This window comes from Kogia breviceps, chromosome 3 (genome assembly GCF_026419965.1).
Source record: "Kogia breviceps isolate mKogBre1 chromosome 3, mKogBre1 haplotype 1, whole genome shotgun sequence".
In the NCBI taxonomy this organism is placed as follows: Eukaryota; Metazoa; Chordata; class Mammalia; order Artiodactyla; family Physeteridae; genus Kogia; species Kogia breviceps.
This window is the reverse complement of record NC_081312.1, coordinates 47,766,796-47,783,172: the sequence shown is the minus strand read 5'-3', so window position 1 is coordinate 47,783,172 and position 16,377 is coordinate 47,766,796. Positions and strand designations below refer to the sequence as shown.

Below are 16,377 nucleotides of genomic sequence, written 5' to 3'. Positions count from 1 at the left end.
CTCTGGGAGACTCCTCCCAGTAAGCAAGGGCAGCCTCTTTTTGGACAGATCTTCACAGTCATCCGAGGGCAACATGGTCTACAGGTGATGTTTCCTTAAAAACACAAAGGGCTCTTGAGACAACCCCTCAGGGGCAAAGTCACCCTGATTTTGAGAGAGAGGCAAGTTAATGCCTGGCTTCTGCACAAGAAATATAGTCCTGGAGGCTCACATGGTGTGCCTGGAAGGAAAATGTTGTTTATGGTTGTTAGGTTCCTCCAAGTGTGACTTACGTTAGTCCAGTGCACAGGTGGACAGCATCTCCATGTACAGTCCTTGTCACCTGGCAGGCCTTAAGGTTCCCAGTTTAGTTCCAGTAATTGAGTCTAATCCTTGTTTTTGGAGGAACTCTCTGAAGGCAGTCAGTCCAACCTGTCCTGTTTGTACAGCCATTAACCAGGTGACATCTGTCTACCCCACAAAATGACTGAGAATAGAAGTGGGGAAGATATCAGAGGTAGTAATTAGTGATTTGCATGAGAGATGCAGGATCTGGGGTCATCCTCTGCTTTTTCTGACAGACTTTTTGATAAGGTTAAGGGAAATGGCAGTTAAATATGGTGAGAGCCATCTGTTAGGGGAATGAGAAAGCCATCAGTAAGTCAAATTTAAGGGGCTTATAACCATTTCCAACGTGGGACTTTTTCCTGCTTATAATCGGGGCATTTTTCTTTGTGAGGAAGGCCCCTAGAGTGACTCTAAAAGACAGAGATCATTAATGTCCCTCCTCCTCCATATCTTTGGAGTCTGAGGTGGTCTCTCCTAAGAGCCAAGTGCTGTTCTCCCTCCATCAGCACAAAACCAGTGTGACCCATTCCGGTATCTATAACTTCACTTCCCCTCTCCCCCAGTCATCCCCCATTGCACCCAGACATTTTGTCTGAAAGGCTCAGTCACAAGATGGACAAAGGATTTTTATAAAAATCATAGATACTTGTTATATTCCCTACTTTGGCCCATGTGGGCTGCTATAGAAGGACTTGGTGAGCAGTGTATTCAACAAAGTGGTTATTATACTAATGATGTACAACGATATTGATCCAACAAGAGAATCCAGGTGGCTGAACCAGAATTAGTTTGAATGCCCCAGGCCCTCTTTCGGCTGGGCATTTTTACCTGGAAGATGTACAAATCAGGCCAACGCAGGGTTGCCATTAGGGAAAGAAAGAAGTATGCTCAGTGGTCAGGATCGAATCCTGGATTTTCGAAATGGGTTTATATAAACCTATACCCCTTTCATCCTGGCCATTACTCTGGAAGCAGCTGAGAGATGATGATCCCTTTCTGGAGACAGCTGAATTCAGTGACCAGGAGGAGGTGAGGAAGATAGAGTCTCCCTGAGCTGATTTTTACAGAGGTTCTTCCAAGCTCAACAAAACCAGATTCTTGTGCACAGTACAAAGCGTGGAAGGTCCATCAAACACATGCTGAGTGGCTTTGGTAATAAAAGGTACACCATGGTCCAAAAGGCCAAAAACGTTACATAGTTAGTTAGTTCCAAGTGTCACAATGGTGTGGTCAGAGTCAGCTGATCTAATTGCAACGACAGCTGACCATTTCCAGGCTCTTGCGGGTTTAAATTAGTTTAACTGACGACCTGCTAACTTTTTCTGTAAAAGGTCAAGTAGCAAATATTACAGACTTGTAGGCCATGCAGTCTCGTTCTAATTACTCAACCATGCCACTGTCCTGTTAAAACAGCCATAGACAATGTGTAGATAAATGGACAAGGTTGTGTTTCAATAAAACTTTATTTATATAAATAGCCAATGAGCTGCCCACTCTGGTCTAAACTTGAGTTAATACATTCTTTGAGCCAGATTCCTATTTCTTATGTATGTTTAAGCTATAACACAGTCTTGTACACTTATCGTTCTAAATGCACAATTTCATCAATGATAATTTGGGATTACAGTGGCTATTTGGGGGATCCTTTGATATGGACAAAATTGTTCATTTTAGAGGTACCTTAGAATAAAAAGAGAGCAAAATCTAAAACATCCAATGTTCTACATTTTTTGGTTGTTATGAAGAAGCACCAGAAGAAATTCAGATTCCAAAATTGCTTCCTGAAGGGATTTCTTGACCATGGCATAAAACAAAACTCTGAAAAACATAAAGTAATCTAAACAAATCAGGATATAATCTAATGGACTTTATCCTACTATTTCTGCTCCTGCATTTCCCTGTGCCCCTGTATCTCCTGATAGGCTCCCCTTCTCTCTTGGTCAGCCAGAAACCCCCCAAACACCAGTTAACCCTTAACTGAGAGCAGGAAAAATCACTTGTGGTTGATTTTATTCCCTAGTCTCATTCTGACCTGAGAGAGAGTTTAAATACTTTTGAAAGCCTAGGTAAAATAAACAGAAATTTGCAAAGAAATTTGCATTATTGTAAGATTGTATAATAGGTCATATATTAGAGGAAACCTCAGATGCAAAATAAGTGGATGGAAAAGACAGAATAAGATGACACTGGGATAACTTAAAAGATGCTGAGTGTGGGCTTCCCTGGTGGCGCAGTGGTTGAGAATCCGCCTGCCGATGCAGGGGACACGGGTTCGTGCCCCGGTCCAGGAAGATCCCACATGCCGCCGAGCGGCTGGGCCCGTGAGCCATGGCTGCCGAGCCTGTGCGTCCGGAGCCTGTGCTCCGCAACGGGAGAGGCCACAACAGTGAGAGGCCCGAGTACCACAAAAAAAAAAAAAAAAAAAGATGCTGAGTGTGAAGGAAATTAGAGGAATGTACAGACGCTGTAGATGGTGTTCCTGTTAGAAACTGCAACTCAGATTGAGACTTGAACCCACGGTCTTTTAATTGAGATTACACACCTGGTCTCAGGATTTAATGAAGCTCAGGTTCTTGATGTCTCCTCACAGAAAGAATTCAGTGAGAGACAAAGTGATAGGTAAGAAATGGATTTATTTAGAGAGAAACACACACCACAGAAAGAATGTGGGCCACCTCAGAAGGTGAGAGGCCTTGAAATATGCCATGGTTAGTTTTTATGGGCTGGGTAATTTCATAGGCTAATGAATGGGAGGATTATTCTACTTTGTTCTTGTCCTTGTTCCACTCCTATCTTCTCCGTCAGAAAACCCAGTGGGCAGGGATGTAAATTCATTCAGGTCCTGGGGGCCATAAACAAGACAGACTTTCCACACTACACTGTTATTCTGATACCAAGTGGTATGCTGCAAAACTATTCAGTTCTGATGCTAACTACTCCGAGTTAGTGTCAGACCCTCAGGTTAAAGGGAAGAGTCCATAACAACTGCTCCACTTCAGACTTCAGTTGCAAGTGAGGGCCCCAGGCCACTGCACTTTTGATCAACTGGCTACAAATCCAGGGGGTTCCCATCACCCCCTTCAGGTTTGATAATTCACTGGGATGACTCACAGAACTCAGGAAAGTGTTATACTTACAATTACAGTTTTATTATAAAAGATACACATCAGGACCAGCCAAGTAAAGAGACTTATAGGGTGAGGTCTGGGAGGGTCCCAAATACAGAGTTTCCCACCCTCTGCCTATGGGGTCAGGGTGCCTTACCCTCCCAGCACATTGATGTGTTCACCAACCAGGAAGCTAGAGTTTTTATTGGGGTTTCATTACAGAGGCATGATTGATTGAATTATTGGCCACATGACTGAACTCTATCTCCAGTCCTCCTCTTCTCCCTTGAGGTCAGGCTGGTTCAAATTCCCAACTATCTAATTACATGGCTGGTCTTTCTGGTGACCAGGCCCCATCCTGAATCATCTTATCTCTTAGCATAAACTCAGGTGTGATCCAAGGGGCTTAGAAATAACAAAGAAATTCCTATCACTTAGGAAATTGCAAGGATTTAGAGTCTCTCTCCCAGGAGCCAGTGGTAAAGGCCACTGAAATTCTTTATTACACGGCAGGCAACCCCTTGGCCTTTGGCCATCATTCTTTTTATACGCCTAACATTTGGAGCAGCCAATGAGGGGTAGGGACAGCAGGATTTTAACTCTATCTCCTAACACATTTGACTATCGATATCAGTATTATATTCAGTGTTATAATCTTACTAACAATGCCAGTGTACAATATGGTAGATGTAGCCTAAAAATAAAGTCAAAAGATACTGGCACATTGCTACAGTCCTATTTAGCCATTAATAATTAGTCCAGTCCATCATCTTATCACATGACAAAAATGTCTTCCAGGGTGAGGTCACTCAGGTTTACAGGCTTCCATTCGATCCTGTCGGGTTCCAAAAGCAGAAATGATCTCAACAATACATAGCTTCACCTTTTCAGGCATCCGGTATGATTGAGCTAAGAGACAATATCATTTCTTGCTCTGAGCCTCTTCTGAAGTGTTAATGTAGCATTGTATTTCCCTCATTGCATAACCCATTTGTTTATTCCTTTACCTCAGCTAAGAAGATTCCTCCTTCTCTTTATGAGAATCTCATGCATGCACCATCAGAAGAGAGGAACTTGGGCTTCCCTGGTGGCACAGTGGTTGAGAGTCCGCCTGCCAATGCAGGGGACACGGGCTCGTGCCCCGGTCCGGGAAGATCCCACATGCCACGGAGCGGCTGGGCCTGTGAGCCATGGCTGCGGAGCCTGTGCTCCGCAACGGGAGAGGCCACAGCAGTGAGAGGCCCACGTACCGCAAAAAAAAAAAAAAAAAAAAAAAAGCCAAACCAAAACAAAACAAAAAACAAACAAAAAAAAAAAAAAAAAAAAAGAAGAAGAAAGGAACCTAACAACTGAGAGACTGTTTTTCCTAAAAGCCTGATTTACAGAAGACTGAGACTTATCTCCTGACCGATGAACATCTAAGAATCTCTCCCCATCCTCAAGCCAACGTACTTACTACTTGGACTCTGGCTGGACTCCCCAATCTTTGTATCCCTTGTGAATAAATACAGTCCTCCCCAAACCCTCAACAGACTTACCTGTAGCTTGCCTCAAGCTTGCCCCAGTTTACCTCTTTATTTAGGTTGACAGTTACATAGGTACAGAACTAGTGGGTTATTTCTACCACTGGGCAATACAGCTGCATTCAAAGGCCAGTCAGATTTCTTATCATACACACCATAGTAGCAAACCCAAAGACTATTTTATCTTTGGTGTCTTAGAGGCTGTATGTTTTATAGCTATAGATCCGTGTTCTGCTTTCTTTAGAGTCCCTTTAGATCAAAATCGTCAGTGCTTATTTGCCTTCTCCTGGGAAAGTCAATAATATACCTGAACCATTAGGCCCCAGGAGTTTATTGAGGTATCCTTCTTCATTTCACAAGTCCTCAACCACAAATTGTGGTTCTATTCTCATGTAATTTGTGGATGACCTTTGGGTTGTGTTCCAAATTTGAGGTGCGCTCTAAGACTAATCCTGCTATCGATTTACTGTTTTAGCTTGGAAAGATGTAAGATTTCTCCCCCCCCACCAAAGTTACAATTTTGTTATTAGCTAAAACGTGACTTATCCAGCAGTAAATCCCTTACATTTGACAGACTACAACCTGTTAAAAAATTTCCTGGACTAGCACAAAGAGACATTTAAAAAGATTCCTGGATGTCACTAGCTACTGAAATTGCCTTGCCATCATATGATTTTACTAAGTAATGGGCAGCCAAACCACTTCTCTGTAAACCCTTGAGCAAGACCTTGGAGTTCTCTTTCACCTTCTTGGCATTCGTCAAACACCAATAGCTACTACAGTCTTTTGACTCAGTGGCAAAACCTGCTGGCCTTGCCTAAGGGCAACAGCTGCAGCAGCTAAACTAGTGGAGGTTTCGGTTGACTTGGTACTAGGGTGTCCTTTAACCTAATGGTCCCTCATGCTGTATAATCTTCATTGCACACTGATAACATGCAACACTCTCAGCAAGTAGGGTTACTTCTTATGAAATCCTACTATGTTCTTCCAGTCATCATTGTGGTTTTAAAAATTCTGTTATTCTTCCATAATCTGAAGAAGGAGAAACTCATAAATGTTCAACCTCTGCTTGTGAACTGTGCCCCAAACTGATTTACTAAAATCACTTCAGGAAATTCCGACTGAATCTTGTTTGTTGACAAATCATACCTTAAAACTGAAACAGGTGGGGTGCACTATAACAGGTGTGGCTTCACACTTCAAAATATGACCTCTTGCCAGAGGCAAAATTTGTGCAGGTGGCAGGACTCATTGTACCCATCAAAGCTTGTCAATTAGCTAGGGCTAGGAGATTTAACACATACAATGAGAGTAGATAGGATTTTGGATAAGTTTATGGTTTTTTGTTTTTTGTTTTTGCGATATGCGGGCCTCTCTCTGTTGTGGCTTCTCCCATTGCGGAGCACAGGCTCCAGACGCACAGGCTCATCGACCATGGCTCACGGGCCCAGCCGCTCTGCGGCATGTGGGATCTTCCCAGACCGGGGGCATGAACCCGTATCCCCTGCATCTGCAGGCGGATTCTCAACCACTGCACCACCAGGGAAGCCCAAGTTCATGGTTTTGAAATGCTTTGGATACCACAAAAGTTTTTCACTTTGGTAGGAACCCTTTAAAAATGGTCAGCAGCCTAAAGAACTTTTGAGTGATCTAATGCTCTCTAAGGAGATGGCTACTCTAAAGCCAGAAGCTCATGCAAAGGAGGATAACATGGAAGATAAAAGAAATGCTCAGGCTGATCATTATGCCTCAGAGGCAGCCCTTGCTAATATCCTAGCCCCTATGGAACCCTGAGACCAAGTTTTTGCAGAGGTTCAAAAAATCTATTCTAGAATGGCACTGGTTAGCTTCAGAGTCAGAAAAAGATACTAGGAGAAATCTGGATGCAAATCACACGAGAATAGTCTCTGGCACTCTGGCTTCTTGTTAGCAACAGAGGTGCTCAAATGGGACCTTGCAAAAAATTTTCATGAAATTATCCACCAGAGTAAGGATAAATTGGGTACTATACTTAATCTATATTGATGTCAAACTACTGAGGGTGTTTCTGGTTCATGTCTCATTTGTCACCAGCATAATCTTGGTTAAATTGTGAAGGTAGTATATAGACACCTCCAAACAGATTTCTCATAACTACTGGCAAAGGTATTTTTAAAAGTCAAATTTATTGAGCTATAATTTGCATTCAGAAAAAGTATCTCTTTCAGAGTACAATTCTATGAGATTTGATAAATGCATAGTCATGTAATCACTACCAGAATCAAGATATAGAACATTTCTATCACCTGAAATGATTCCCTCATTACCCTTTGTCAGCAACTCTCCTTCTAGCCTCTGCCCCTAGAAACCACTGATCTGTTTTCTATTCTTATAATTTTGCATTTTCCAGAATGTCTTATGAACAGAAGCTAAAGTATGTAGCCTTTCAAGCCTGGCTTCTTTCACTCAGCATAATTATTCTGAGGTTCTTCCGTGTCATTGTGTGTATCTATAGTTTCTTTTTATTGAATGCTTGTACCATAATTTGCTTATCCATTCATGAGTTGAAGAAGAGTTATTTACAGTTTTTGGTGGTTATAAATAATGCTGCTACAAACATTTACATACATGCTTTTATGTGAACATAGGGTTTTATTTCTCTTGAGTAAATACCTAGGAGTGGTATTGCTGGGCTGTAATGGTAAGTTCATGTTTAACTTTGTAAGAAACTTTCAAACTTCTTTCTACCTTCTCATACAGCAAGGTATGAGAGTTCCAGTCGCTCCACATCCTGGTCAACACTTGGTATTGTCAGTTAAAATTTTTTTTTCTAGTTATTCTAATAGGTTATGTAGTGGTATCTCTTTGTATTTTAATTTGCATTTTTCTCTTGACGAATAATGTTGAGCATTTTTTCATGGGCTTACTTGACAGTTAAAATTTTTGTTCAGTGAGGTGTCTACACAAATCTTTTACTCATTCAAAACTTATCTTTGTCTTTTTATTATTGAACATTGAGAATTGTTAATATTATATTCTAAATATAAGTCCTTTATCAGATATGCATTTTACAAATACTTTCCCCTAGGCAGTGGCTTGTGTCATATTTAAGAATCCAAGATAACAAGTTTTATGTTTTCCATTAGACACTTTATTGTTTCAAGTTTTGCATTTAGTTTTGTGATCCATTCTCCAATGGATTTATTTCTGTAAATGGTGTGAAGTATGGGTAAATTCTCTTTTTTCGTATGGATGTCCACTTGTTCCAGAATCATTTATTGAAAAGAACATTTTTTTGCCTTTCCTCCAATGAATAGTCTTTCTTTCTCAGAGTCGGGACTTTCTTAGTGATCCTGTCTTTCTTTCCTGTGACAGTCAAACTTTGACTTATATCCTTGGCAGGTTTTATGCAGGAGAGAGTTTCCTTCTCCCATCTTTTGTGCTAATGCCATACTTTTTACTTGTGTTGTAAACCACATTACATTTCTATATTTTTGCTTTAGACAGTTAGTTATCCTTAGATGATTAAAAATAACACAGAAACTTACATTTACCTTCATTTTAACTATTGCTGGCACTTTTCATTTCTTTATGTAGATCTAAATCTCTGATATTATGCTCCTTCTACCTGAAGAATTTCCTTTAGCATATCTTGCAGCACAGATGTGCTGGTAATGAATTTGGCCTGCTTTTGCTTAACTAAAAACTATTTCACCTTCATTTTTGAAAAAAAAATACTTTTTGTTGAGTATAGAATTCTGGCCAACAGTTTCTTTCAGTAAAGAAGTGATTCCCTTGTTTTCTGGCTTGCACAGTTTCTGACTAAAAGCCTGCTAATGTTAGTCTTTGTCTCTTTATATATAATAGATCTTTTTATTCTGGTTGCCTTTAAGATTTTCTCTTTATCTTTGGTTTCAGCAGTTTTTTGTTTTTTTTCCCTCAGTGTTTGTCCTACTTGGGATTCTCTGATCATCTTGATCTGTAGTTTGATGTCTTTTTTTATTTTTAGAAATTTCTCATCCATGAACTCTTCCAGTAGTTCTTCTGTCCTGTTCTCTCCCTCTTCACTTTCTAGGCTTCCAGTATTTGTAGATTAAACATTCATTATTGTCTCACAGATCTTGAATTCTCTGTTTTTTTAAATTCTTTTTTTATCATCATGTTCCATTTAGCTAATTTCTTTCTTTTTTAAAAAGTTGGTCCAATTTTATAGAAATCTTTTACAGAAGACAATTCAAATAGGAACCACTGCTGTGGTTTTAAGGCCTATAGAAATCTGAGTTATGTTTTACTGCAAAATATATAATGTATTAATTCAAACTACAGTATAAAAAGATTTTAATAATGAATTATATGTCTTCATTAAATTAGATATTTACAAATATTTTCCTAAATACTTACAACGAATTTAGATATCTTTTAAAGTTCAAATAGCCAGTTTAAATTTGAGAAAACATACTTACTGTAACTTGAAAGATGTCATATTGAGATACTGCAGCCCCAATTTCACAAGCTACTGGAAATTAAGAGATACTTTGTTGCTAGATGAAAAAATTTCACTTATGTCAGGGAAAATTATACTAGACTACCAGTTTAAAATGAGCAATAGTTCACATAATATTAGAGAAATTCTCTCTTGCCTTACAAATGCAAAATAAACCCTCTAGACTCCCTTCTCTGTAGAGACCATCAGCTCACTATCCAGGCTCTGAAACTTAGCACAATTAGGGAAAAAACAAGACAGACTTCAGAATGACAATTAGCCAAAACATTTCCCCAGGGAAACATTTCTGAATTTGTTTTTGTTAAGCATTTCCTTGATCTTTAAGTTATTTTTTAAAAACAAAACAAAACCCAAAAAACCCTACTCAATTCCCAAGATCAGTCTGAAAATGAAAAAAATAGATCTGATGGCTCTCACAGCAGCCTTCAGCATGTCAAGGCAATGTTTTAACTCACATCTCCTGATGTTTCTTCCCCATTTCCTACTGACAACGTCCCCCCTGCCCTTAGAGTAGTTGAGGTTCCCTGTAATACAGAGCCTTGGTTTTTTTAGTGTTAGCTAAAACACATATTTGGAAAAAGGGGTTTAGTAAATACCCTTCAAGTCCTGACCTAATTTCCTGATATATAAAGCATATAAGAGGTGGTGTCCCTTGTGACTGTCTAAGGCTTACTTTTGCACCAACTATTTAGGAAGTTCCCTTGACTCTTAAGTTTTCCTTTCGAGATTAAAATTCAACATAGAAAAAAATTCAGTTATCAAATATCTATTCCTAATTTAGAGCAAAGCTACATTACATAGCAAAACTCCACTTATTAAACTTTATCTCATGCAAACTTAAAATTTAAAAAATAGTAATTCCAGGCCCCAAGGTAGACCTACTTAGAAGTAAACATGGTAAACACTTAAAATTTTTTTTTTCCAATCTTCCTAAAAGAAGTGTGTTTTTGGCTGATAGATCAATATTATACATAAAGTCTGTTGCTAAGGAACACAATTTTTTTTTTTTTTTTTTCCGGTACGTGGGCCTTTCCCATTGCGGAGCACAGGCTCTGGACGTGCAGGCTCAGCGGCTATGGCTCACGGGCCTAGCTGCTCCGCGGCATGTGGGATCTTCCCGGACCAGGACACGAACCCGTGTCCCCTGCATTGGTAGGCAGACTCTCAACCACTGCGCCACCGGGGAAGCCCAGGAACACAATTTTCGACCTGGTAAATTATTCTAGTAATCTGACACATGACCAAGATGCGAAGACTATAGAATTAAAGGCATTCTTTTGGATTCTGTCCTTTAATAATTTTTAAGAGGAAAACCATGAAGAGGCTTCCAGCTCAGTAGAGACATTGATTAAAGCTTGGTAAAAATGGGAAGGTTCGCAGACCTTGGGTAACGCATGTCAAATTCAACAGGCCAAAAGAGTGAGTTTTTCATGATGGGGCTCTCACCACTCACAGGTTTGGGAAAGTTTTCCATAGCCTCCTCTCTCAGCACCGTAGTCCTGACGATACTCATCTCACATCTGGCCCCCAGAATGACCACGGCCATACTACCTGCCCTCCTTAAAGCCTGAGTCCCAGTCTGTGCAAATGATCCGGTCATCCAGACACATTCCATTTATGTACTGCACGGCATTTTCTGAATCTGCTCTTGAATAGTATTCCACAAAGCAGAACCCATATGCTGTTTTAATTTAATTTAATTTAATTTAATTTAATTTTATCCAGGCCCATGATGATTTTCTTTATGTCACCACTTTTGCTGAAGAGTTCATAGATTTGTTCTTCAGTTGTATAGAAGGAAAGATTTCCAACATACAATGTACAGCTTTTCTTCAGTAATTTTTCCTGTTCTTCATTGTCACGCCAGAAGTGCTGGTCCCAGTACTGGCTCAGCTTGACGTAGGAGTTGCTGCGCAGTGCCTTCAGGATGCCACCCAAATACTGCAGAGAAGTGGCCAAGGGTGCCGCCACTCCAAGAATAATGAAACCATTTAGCTAATTTCTATTGGTCTATTTTCAAATTCATTGATTCTTTCCTCAACTATGTCGAGTCTATTTATGAGCCCATCCTTTGTCTGTGTTTCTGTTATCTATATTCTAAATAGACTTTAAAATTTATTTCTAATAGTTTTTATTTCTTATAGTTTCTATCACTTTGCTGAAACCTCACAAATGTTCCACTAGAGGCTTTAAGATATAAATCATAGTTATTTTAAATGGCCCCTGTGGTAATTCTAACATCTGTGTCATCTCTGTATCTGTTCTGTTGATTGCTTTGTCTCTAGACAGTGGGTTCCTTTCATTTGAGTCTTTGTGTTTCATATTTTTTTGTTGTTGAAAGATGTACTTCTTGTGTAATATAGTAGAGATTAAGGTAAATAGTATTTAGGCCAGGAAATAGGCACATTTCTTGTTCTAGGCTGTTTGCACAGGGGACTGAGTCAATATAGTCAGGATTTGAGTTGAGCTTGGGTTTTGTTATTGCTTTGTGGTTACCTTCAATGCACACTACAAACTTCAACTTCCTTTAGCATTACCTTGTGCTTAGGGGAAGGGCTTAGTATTAATGGATTTCTCTTAATGTTTCAATTCTACCCTCAGCTTTTCTACCTCAGTTTTCCCTGTGTGCCACTGCCACAGAGGTGATCTATCTCCATGCTCTTAACTCTCCCCAAGGGCTAGGCTGCTGTAGCTTATTATTTGGTGCGTAATAGCCTGGTGGTAGAGGACAGAGGGGATTCTCTATTTTCTTGTCCAGTATCAATCTTAGGCAGTATACCTAGGTCTTTTGGGGTAGACCTTTCTCAATGATCCTTCTCAATCTCCTTTGGCAGTCAAACTCTGCCTTGTATTTGGTGGATTTTTTTTTTGGAAACCAATTGAACTTGTATTGACACCAACTACATGACTTTTCTCAGTAGCCTTATGGGAATGAATAAAGTGGCTTGACCCAAGATAACACTGATTAGACTTAGCAATGTTACTTCTAAATAAAACCGACCCTATTTTCCCCCCTAAGGTGGCTTAGAGAGTTCATAATGGTCACAAACTAATACTACAGATAAAACATTTTAAATTTTGATCCAAGCTTTTTCTATCATCCCACACTTGAAAGGTATCTGTTGAACACCAATTTCCCAATCCTACCATCACTAGCTTACAAACCTTAGGGCTAATAACTCCCTTCTCATTTCTCTACTGTTCAATTTCCATTAGTTTCAAGATACACCAGTGTAAATACCATGACTCTTTTGCATGAAGTTAAGTATTCCACAGATCCCAGAGTCATGGGATTGAACCAGGAGCTCCCACCTTTTATGTGAACTTCAGAGGTACCATTGAGGCTAAGGCAATTTAATTTAGGTTAACTAGGATCTGTTTCATTTGTAAGAGAACCCTCTTGCAACAGGCTTATTCAATTCTCTTAAAGATGGTGGCATTACTTTTCACTTTTCAGAAGCACAGTTACATGAATGGAATATTAGATTAAGTCTAAAAATGTGGGCCCTAGTCAACTTTCATTATTTTTCTGCATATGATCATGATAAAGGATTAGGACACCCTTCACAATTCCAAGGAAAATCCAATTTAAAATGTTTGTCCTTGACAAACTCCATAAAACAGCCAGCAGAGCATTGCATCACCCAGTAAAGCTGTAGGTTTCATCACATGCACCAACAAATCTATGTGACTAGTTTCTGCACTCCTATTTTACAGAATTTGTTTTACACCTATTGTACCAAACAGCATTTTAAACACGGACATATCAACTCCCTAATAAAGCAAAAACACAGGCATTTCCCTTATTAGAAACAAGATATACCATCACTTAAAGTCTTCAAACATGATTGCACTTAAACTTTCATAATTTGACAGCGCATTCAATGAGTCAATCTGCAGACAACTAGTTTTAACAGACAAGTTAAAAAACACTTTTAAGTAGACATGAATGTCCTAAACTGTTTATCAGGTAAGAATTTTACAAACATTACTCATATTAGCGGCAGCGGTGGAGCTGGAGAGTATTGTGCCTTCTCCAAGCTGTGCAGCGAGAACCACGGATAGTGAGGTGGAGCCTGCAGCTCTTTCTGCTTGCGGATGTCAGTCCCCGCTACTCCCTGTGCTTGTGGACTGGTTTGGTGATCCACTGGGTGTCAGGGTTTCTTCTGATAACTTTATGGAATGGAACAATGAGGATAACCTCAAAGAATTTGTACGTAGAATCTTCACCAACCCAGTAAGAATTCAGGACGCTCAGGGCCCTACAGCGGCGTCCAGCTCACTCCTCAGCAGCAGACTGAAGGCTTCGAGCAAACTTCAGCTGGTTGACACCATGGTGGATAGGCATGCCATAGGTGGCACCCTTAGGAACTGGGTGTTTGCAGCCACTGTGGCGCACGCGAATCCAATATATGATGTAACCCTGCTTGGCCTTGTACCCCAGCCTGCGCTACTCTTTGGGCCCGGTGGCGGGGGGAGCAAGGGGGCCTGGTGCAGTGCGGAGAGCTGGCAGTATTGCCAGCAGCGCACCCTGAGCAGAAAGCACATCATGTCTGATTGCTTCTTCCTCCATAGCTCCTGGATGTACTTGTAAGCACTCATCTCGGCTCAGCTGATGGCTGCCACCAGACCTTGTTGGGTATTGGATAGGAGAGCGTTTCTGCCCTTCTGTTATTCCTAGGAGATCTTTAGTCATCTGGGCACAGGACTGTTTTTTGCTCCACTCTCAGCAGCAGAGGGTTTTTTCCTTTACATTTTCCCCAGTTGCAATGGGTCATCACCAGTGCCCTGGATATTACAGGATTCTCTCTGCTCTTCCAATATCTTAAGTCTCCTCATCCATAGGAGAATAGGGACTGGATAAGGTTTGCACTTTTTTTTTGGCCATGCCACATAGCATGTGGGATATTAGTTCCCCCAGCAGGGATCAAACCCTCGCTCCCGGGCTTCCCTGGTGGCGCCGTGGTTGGGAGTCTGCCTGCCGATGCAGGGCACACGGGTTCGTGCCCCGGTCAGGGAAGATCCCACATGCCATGGAGCGGCTAGGCCTGTGAGCCATGGCCGCTGAGCCAGCGCGTCCGGAGCCTGTGCTCCGCAACGGGAGAGGCCACAACAGTGAGAGGCCCGCGTACCGCAAAAAACAAGCAAACAAACAAACAAACAAACAAACCCTCGCTCCCTGCAGTAGAAGCTCAGAGTCTTAACCACTGGACCACCAGGGAAGTCCCAAAGGTTTGCATTGTGGTGGCCACTTCTCTTCATTCATGCCTCACTGAAGGAGAATTTGCCAGTTTCCTGCTCTGCTTTAGTCATTCTCGTCAGCAGCTGCTGGAGGTTCATGGAGAAGATCCTGTGAGTATGTGTGAACTCCATTTGTGTCTACTGCTCCTATGGCTTTATCCTCTCATGGTAGTCCACACTCCAACTTTAGTGTTCATTATAAATGTTAGCTGGATTCTTCCTACAGGCATCTATGGCACCTAGTGTCTTTTTTTCCCCCTCAGTACTCTGCCATATGTGAGTCAGTGCACATGTCCCATCTCTTCTTGGAAGGGTATGTCTTTTTTTGGGTTTCAGGCTTTTTGGTTGCATTATGACCTCAGGTCTTGAATGGGTTTAAGAAATATCACTATCTGGCATTTTCTTGTTGTTAGGATGGGAGTGAAACTCTTTCCAGCTTTCTACATTCTAGACAGCGGCAAACTCCTGTTTGCTTATTCTCAGGGTGGATTGAAACTTTTCCTTGTCAGAGAGTTATGGCTCCAACAATTGCAAACAAACTTATTTGATTTTGCTTCTGACCTGGGGAATTCCAACCTATGTCTCTAATCCCATTCCCCTTCCTGAGACTATTATTTAAGAACTTTGCAAAGCCTGCAACTTAAACAGAAACTTCACTGTTCTATATTATGTACAATCTTCAGGAGTGGCAGAAAATACAAATCGAATTCCAAAACTCTATTGGCAAAGGTCTTAGAGACTCCAGTATTTTTATGTCCTAAGACATTGCTATTGACTTTAATGACAATGAGATCAGTTTTTCTTCTGAATTTCACTGACTCTCTTCTCATGGATTACTAACAGGCCAGCCATGCATCTAGGAATATTTTCCCCAATTTTAGAGACCATCTTATCACAAATAGACATGACCAAGTAGACATGCAGGGAATTCATAGTACACACAGTCTTATCAGCAACTATGAGTAGCCTTTTCTAAACATCTAAATATTCCTTTTATGACCTAAAACTTGAAGATCTGGCCTTTGGAAGAAATATAAGAGAAAGACAGCTCTTGAACCCTGATGGAAAAGACCCTATTAGCTAACTAGAATGGTAGTGATATTCCAAAGCGTTGTTCCTTGGATTCATGCCTCTTAATTAAAGAGGCACAAACCATCCTTGAATCACTGCAATAAAGTCACTGCAGGAGAACTCAAACTGAAGATTCTTAAGAACCCTCCAAAGTAGAAAGTCTTTGGAAAGAGACACGATTCACCCAAGACTTCAGGAAACTCTTAACCAAGAAGATAAAAACTGCAAATACCTGTATTTCCCATTTTAAGAACTTTCCTAAAAACCCATTTAAATAAACATCTAAATGTTTAATACATAACATCAAATGATGATTTATTCTCCAAGACTCTTTAAAACCCTTGCCTCAGAACCCTTACCTTGGGCTTCCCTGGTGGGGCAGTGGTTAAGAATCCACCTGCCAATGCAGGGGATATGGGTTCGAGTCCTGGTCCAGGAAGATCCTACATGCCATGGAGAAACTAAGCCCGTGTGCCACAACTACTGAACCTCTGCTCTAGAGCCCACGAGCCACAACTACTGAAGCCCACGCACCACAACTACTGAAGCCCGCACACCTAGAGCCTGTGCTCTGCAACAAGAGAAGCCACCGCATTGAGAAGCCCATGCATCGCAACGAAGAGTA

General features: G+C 40.8%; 2 pseudogenes; both read right to left on the bottom strand.

Annotated features, from left to right (window-relative positions):
- The window catches only part of LOC131752802 (nuclear cap-binding protein subunit 2-like), a 28,350-nt pseudogene extending 14,914 nt beyond the window's left edge, over positions 1-13,436 (bottom strand).
- Position 13,437: 1 nt separating this feature from the next.
- Positions 13,438-14,042, bottom strand: LOC131752205 (large ribosomal subunit protein eL15-like; annotated as a pseudogene).
- Between the last annotated feature and the right edge of the window lie 2,335 nt (positions 14,043-16,377).